Here is a 6,000-nt window from a genome sequence, read left to right as displayed (position 1 = left end):
AGTAGCACTATTACTTTGAGTGGCAAAGCCCGTCAAGCCTTGAAATAAATGAGCTTGAATATTGTCAGTAAGATGTTACCCTGGCAGCTGTGATTTGTGTTTCTTTTTTTTTTTCTTTCTTTCTTTCTTTCTTTTCTTTTTTTTTTTTTGCACATGTACGCATGTGTATAGATGTTTTTCTTGTATGTGCATGGGTATTGGGCAATGCTGCATATGTCGATGTAGCAGAGGCACATCAATATACATTTATGCATAGTTATTCCGATGCTTGGACTTGTATGATCCGCTAAGAATGCTTAAGTTAAAAATGGAAACTATAACTTAGGAGGTGTAATTATGCAATCTTGTGTGTGAAAGTATTTGTATTACAGTGAATTCAATCCCACTCACACTGTCATGCGTACATCTGCATGCCTGTGTAGGCAGGGGGTTAGGATGATTGGAGTGACTGTAAGAGTCTCCAGGGGCTGAGATAGACGGTAAACTAAGCCATGAGAAAAATCAGATCACCTTGAATTTGCATAAACAGTCTTCAAATGGCTGCGCACAGGGTATAAGTGTTAGCCATCCAAGCCTGAATAACTCCCAGCCACGGATTAGTATTGGGTTCAACCAGGTCATTTAACACTTAAAGACAGTCCCCAGGGAACCTATTCATGTTGGACAAATTGTTTTGCCTTTATGGCAGCTCTGCTCTCCGCAAGGATGTTGGGGAGTTTTGAGGAGTAATTTGCCGCCTGTAGTGAGGGACACTTTGCACCCTGTTCGCTCCGCTCAGAGAGTGGGGCCATATCACAACACAAAATGGCACCTGGAGCAACATCAGCGCCAATTACATGGAAATAGTCCCACTCCGGGTAGAGGTCCAAAGGTTGGGCTAAAGACACTTAGGCCGGGAGCCAGGTCCACCCCTCAGGATGTTTTTTGCTAAGTTTTTTTCACTATGATTTCCTGTTATTTTATACCTTGGGCCATCACGAGTTCATACCGACCACTCCCAACTCGGTGACGTTTGGTCTCAGGGGCCAAAAAACCCCCTTTTTGGGAAAAGCTCCTGGCGAAATTATGTAATTGTACATATTAAGGTACTGCAACTGCCCAAATGGTCGGAAAACCCTCAAATTCTGCATGATGTATCCTGACACATAGGGGAAACTACCAGAAAAAGATCCAGGGGTGTCCTGCCTTTCAGTTCTCAAATATCACCTTCAACATACCCCAAAAGACAAAAAAAATGTCTGTCCGCCTGAAAACTCACCATCAAAAGTGCTCAGTTTCAAACAATTCATTATTGTTTCACTGCCTAAAATGTTTATTAAAAACTTCCCACATTTCTAAGCTTCAATTTAAGTCCAAGGTGACCTTTCCATCTATAGGATTACAGCTGCTATGACCAAAGTTTTCCACTTTACCCCAAATCGGGAAAAAACTGAAAATTCCAGTATTACCATTTCAAATGGGCTTAAGCATATTTTCTGGAATCTAAACCCAATCTTAAACAAGAGGTGAGACTTCAGTTACGTCTTGATATACTATCTGAAGTGTGAATTACATGAAAAGAGAATAATGTTACGCCCCCAGATGGACCAGGGTATCAAGGTGCAACATTAAACAACATCATACAAAACCAGGTAATCATATGAGATTTATTAAAGAACTCAGTCCTGACACGGAATAAATGACTCGAGTCAACATTTCTTAACTATAGATAAACATTCTGCATAGTCAAATATCGAAAATAGAACACATTTCTATGGTTCTTAGATATTTTTGCTACTGTACTTTGACCACTGGTCATATCAGTGTATTGTATTAGTGTAGACTATGTCCCAGAAGATGCATTTTTTAAGTTTTATTCATGCTATCTCTTGATGCTTTTAGTGTGGCAGCAGTCGTCTGGGATATGTGATCTGGCTACACTGATAACATTTCTCTGCACCAGGATGTGTCCTCAATGTGTTCATGAAATACCTGGACTATTTGAGGATTGTAGTATGGTTTTGCTACTCTGAGCAGTGATGTAGAAAGTTGTTTAGGAGGGCTTTGTTTGATGATATTATACATGAGATACATTAGCTGATAAAACTATGTTACTGGCTTTTAATCATCATCGTCCTCCTCTTCCTCATCATCATCCATGTTTGTATGGATGTCATCAGCTAAGTCATCCTCATCTGTTTCCTCTTCTACCAAGACATCGACAAGGGCTTTGGTGATGACATCACCCTCAAACCATAGTGGCTCTAGCTTGCCTTTCTCTGTGTTCATATGAAACCCATGTTGGAGAGGGGATGAGATCTCTGGGTACTGCTCATGAGCCCTCTTCCAGACACATACCTGGAAGTTGACTCTTCTCATGTGCTGTAAGAGGACCCTCTTGCAAGGGGAGAATAAGAATAAATAAGAAGAAGAAGAAGAAAACTGAGAATAAGCTCATCAGCATCTTTATGGGTCGCACCTTTCCAAACCAAAATGCCTCACATCACAACAGTCAGAGTCAGAGCAAAGGATTCTGACATTTACTTCATCCTCCTGTATTATGCCAAGTCATCAACTGTCACCATCATCTTTGACATGGGAGGTCAACTTATCAACATCAACCAGCTGGCTGAAGATTATTCAGAGGAACACTTTTCAGCTCTACTGGCCTTTGAAAGCTTTCACTGGTGCAGACTGCACTTCAGCCTTCAAAGACAAAGGAAAGGTGCGACCCATAAAGATGGTGAACCAGAACTCAAAGTTTATTCAGATCTTTGCTGAAGTGGGAAACTCTTGGGAGCTTGATGAGCTTATTCTCAGTTGTGTTGAGGACTTCACCTGTTGTCTATATGGTTTCAGCCGCCGAGTTAAACAGGTTGATGAGGCAAGAGAGGTTAAGGTGAAGAAGATGTGTGGCCCAAGCCTGGAGCTTAAACAGGGGATGTGTGTTGACCTCTCAACCTCCCACCTTGCAAGAGGGTCCTCTTACAGCACATGAGAAGAGTCAACTTCCAGGTATGTGTCTGGAAGAGGGCTCATGAGGAGTACCCAGAGATCCCATCCCCTCTCAAACATGGGTTTCATATGAACACAGAGACAGGCAAGCTAGAGCCACTATGGTTTGAGGGTGTTCATCACCAAAGCCCTTGTCGATGTCATGGTAGAAGAGGAAACAGATGAGGATGACTTAACTGATGAAATTCAAACGGATGGATTGGATGGTGATGATGAGGAAGAAGAGGAAGATGATGATTAAAAGCCAGTAACATAGTTTTATCAGCTAATCAGGGTGCGAAATAAGGGGGAGCTAAGGGGAGCACAGCTCCCCTAGTGGTGACATGAGCTCCCCTGGCTGGAAAGATTGTGAAATTTTGGGGGAGTGCGTGGCCACCCGGTCAGGTCTGCCGGATCTGGTTGATTATTATTATTATTATCAATTGATTATTGATTGTGCAATGCCGTGATTCGCAGTTAATTGCGCTGCGCGCATTAAACAATTTTGCGGAAGCAGGAGGACGGCATGATTTACGTTTGCTCGTGCATGAGTGCTCGTATTGTACTGGAGCACACCCCCTCCAACCGTACCACAGTAATTTTAAGTTGATTTAATTAAACAGTCAAACGTTACTTTGGTGGTCCGTGGATTAATTTTTATCATGTGGATTGAAGTTTGCGTAGCCCATATAAATGCTCGGGAAATCTGTTGTTCATATGAAATTAACCTGATCCATCGGGACAAATTTTGTCTTTATAATAATCCTATGTCTGTTCTGTTGTAGGATATTAATGCAATGACCAGCAGTTATACAGCGTTAGTAAGAGGTGTAGGCTATTAATTCAGGCATAGGACTGTGTGCCGTACTATTGTTAAGGCGTGCATATGAAGTGGTTCAACCCTAACCCTAACCCTAACCCTTCCCCCCTCCCTTCCCCCTCACATCATGGTATGCAGCTAATGTATCTCAACATGTACACTACCACTCAAAAGTTTGGACACGCCTTCTCATTTAATGTTTTTTCTTTATTTTCATGACTATTTACATTGTAGATTCTCACTGAAGGCATCAAAACTGAACACAATGAACACATATGGAATCATGTAGTAAAAAAGTGTGAAATAACTCAAAACATGTTTTATATTTTAGATTCTTCAAAATAGCCACCCTTTGCTTTGATTACTGCTTTGCACACTCTTGGCATTCTCTCCATGAGCTTCATGAGGTCGTCACCTGAAATGGTTTTCCAACAGTCTTGAAGGAGTTCCCAGAGGTGTTTAGCACTTGTTGGCCCCTTTGCCTTCACTCTGCGGTCCAGCTCACCCCAAACCATCTGGATTGGGTTCAGGTCCGGTGACTGTGGAGGCCAGGTCATCTGCCGCAGCACTCCATCACTCTCCTTCTTGGTCAAATAGCCCTTACACAGCCTGGAGGTGTGTTTGGGCTCATTGTCCTGTTGAAAAATAAATGATCGTCCAACTAAACGCAAACCGGATGGGATGGCATGGGGCTGCAGGATGCTGTGGTAGCCATGCTGGTTCAGTGTGCCTTCAGTTTTGAATAAATCCCCAACAGTGTCACCAGCAAAGTCCCCCCACACCATCACACCTCCTCCTCCATGCTTCATGGTGGGAACCATGCATGTAGAGACCATCCATTCACTTTTTCTGCGTCGCACAAAGACATGATGGATGGAACCAAAGATCTCAGATTTGGACTCATCAGACCAAAGCACAGATTTCCAGGAATCTCTTCTGCTTGTTGCCTCTCCTTAGCAGTGGTTTCTTAGCAGCTATTTGACCATAAAGGCCTGATTGCCGCAGTCTCCTCTGCACAGTTGATGTAGAGATGTGTCTGCCACTAGAACTCTGTGTGGCATTTATCTGGGCTCTAATCTGAGCTGCTGTTAACTTGCCATTTCTGAGGCTGGTGACTCAGATGAACTTATCCTCAGCAGCAGAGGTGACTCTTGGGGCTCTATTTTCGCAGACCGGGCGAGGCGGGGGCGCAGCACAGCTGCACTTCGCTTTGCCAACTGGGTGTGGCCAGGTGGATTTTGCAATTTTGGCACGCCATGTGCCGTGGCGCAAGTACTCCGCCGTTCCTCCTACCGGCGCAAGGGAGGAGAGAAGGCGTGGAGTGGGTTTGCCGATTCACTTTAAACCAATCAAATGAGCCCCTGTCCTCGCCTTTAAAATGCGCTGCACGAAGGCGTAATGAACGTTTACACAATTGACATGGAGGTCTGCTGCCACAGGCGGAGCGGAGCCGGTGTGGTGGAAGTTTGGCTGACCGGCGCACACACATCACCAAAACCTCACAGGCAGGTGTCCAGAATGTCATGCACATGAACAATGCAATAAATATTGACAAAAACCACTATTCAATGCTACTATCTCTATCAGCACATAAATTTATCTCCATATCGACTGTCCCGTCACAGCTGATGTCAGATCAAAGGAGATTGGCACCGTTTGTGCTGATTGTGAGGTTTTGGTGACGTGTGCGCACTGCGCACCGGTCAGCCAAACTTCCACTGCACCAGCTCTGCTCCACCTGCGCTGAAAGTAGACCTGCCCTGCGTTCCAATACCCATACTACCCAGGGTTTTTCCTGCATATAAAATTACGAGGCGGCCGCCTCCGCCTAATTTCGTGCCGCCCCCGGCTCTCAAAACTCTGACGTCGGGAAAATTGTTATTTTCTGACAAGCGTTGTGGTAGATGGATGTCATTTTAACTGCAGTTGCAGCATTGCGCCGACGTGGTAGCGCTGTATCAACAAGAGTGCACCGGAAGTCACTGCCAATACTGCCAAAGAGGAAGAACAGAGCCACGAAATTCCCTTCCTGGAGGATTTTGTTTTGTGTTTCGGTTTCTTTGCTAGTGTGTGTGTTAATCGGCATCCTGGTAGTGGAAGTGAAAATGCAGCTTAGTTTGACTGCTATATGATGGTATACGACGAGCTCACACACGCTGCCGATCTGTGCAGCGTGTGTGTTTGCCCGCTCACGTGTGAATTAAAGG

The sequence above is a fragment of the Myripristis murdjan genome, chromosome 15 (genome assembly GCF_902150065.1).
Source record: "Myripristis murdjan chromosome 15, fMyrMur1.1, whole genome shotgun sequence".
In the NCBI taxonomy this organism is placed as follows: domain Eukaryota; kingdom Metazoa; phylum Chordata; class Actinopteri; order Holocentriformes; family Holocentridae; genus Myripristis; species Myripristis murdjan.
This window is presented reverse-complemented; position numbering follows the sequence as displayed.